The sequence below is a fragment of the Triticum dicoccoides genome, chromosome 5B, assembly GCF_002162155.2.
Source record: "Triticum dicoccoides isolate Atlit2015 ecotype Zavitan chromosome 5B, WEW_v2.0, whole genome shotgun sequence".
Taxonomy (NCBI): domain Eukaryota; kingdom Viridiplantae; phylum Streptophyta; class Magnoliopsida; order Poales; family Poaceae; genus Triticum; species Triticum dicoccoides.
This window is the reverse complement of record NC_041389.1, coordinates 678,510,528-678,511,711: the sequence shown is the minus strand read 5'-3', so window position 1 is coordinate 678,511,711 and position 1,184 is coordinate 678,510,528. Positions and strand designations below refer to the sequence as shown.

Below are 1,184 nucleotides of genomic sequence, written 5' to 3'. Positions count from 1 at the left end.
ATTCATTGCAATTTCTATATCCATTCAAAGTGAATCCCCACAATTCAGTTATGATTGTCCCCTAGAAGCCGTATTTGCTGGCCCAGGGACTAGTAAGTGCCATAACACGTATGTCTGGTTGTTTCAAAATTCACATGTACGTCTAGTGATGCTCGCCTCAAACACAAGGACAAAAAAGCAGCAAGTATTCAGATATGACTCTTTTTTCAAGCAAGTGTGACAAGAGCTAACCAGAAGGGAAATCAGGCGAAAACCAGCACCGCAGACCCAACCTTCTCGATTTTCATACGTTAGACGGAAAATCTACTTTCAACCCTTTTGATTTGCAAAAAATTCACCAAATTGAAATTCAAGCGTTTCAGTTGGTTTCTCCACTCTATGTTTGTATCTATCTCTCTTATATATATTATTTAAGGAAAATACTTAATGTTATTGTTGTCCATCTTTTTTTCCATCCTCCCTCCCACCTCCCTGTTTCTGGGTTGTCAATCTTTTTCCCACCGATTTTTCTTGAGAACGGCCCCTAATAGTCCACGTCTTATTGGCTTACCATATAAAATCATATCTTACGAAATAGTGTTCAATTGAACCTTTGGTATGCCATCACATCAACAATGAAATGGATGGTACAACTAACGGAATTGAATAGTATCCAACTGTACTGCAAATTCAATATCTTTGGTCACGAATTTGTTGGATCCTTACAAATCCGGTCTTAAATGCACACTAACTACCATAATATTCCCTATTACATCCTGCTAATTCAACACTAATTAGGCAATTATTATGTTGCTTGATAATATCACATAGCTCTCTTGCAATATTACAAACAGTTTGTACTAATATTCATATAAAATTGGTGATTATCATGCAAATTCAATAGTTTTATTATGATGATTGATGATATCAGATCCTACTTACTAGCATTCTTGCAATATTCTTTGATTCCTTTTTTTAGTGGAGTTCCCTGGTTCTTACGACTCTTGAGTGGTACATATTCGTAACCACGACTTGTGTCATGTGTTCAATGGCTTTCACGATTTTGATTAATCCGGTGATTATCTAACTTAGTCGATTTCTTGTTAGGCTATTTAATTATTCTCTGAACGTGGGATGCCGATCTGTTGAATCGATACCTCAGGCAAAATGGAGAAAACATGCAATGTACCTATGGATGCATCTAG

General features: G+C 36.5%; 1 protein-coding gene across 1 annotated transcript in view; it reads left to right on the top strand.

Moving 5' to 3' along the window:
- The window catches only part of LOC119312573 (pectin acetylesterase 3-like), a 5,033-nt gene that overhangs the window by 939 nt on the left and 2,910 nt on the right, over positions 1-1,184 (top strand). The window lies entirely within an intron of this gene.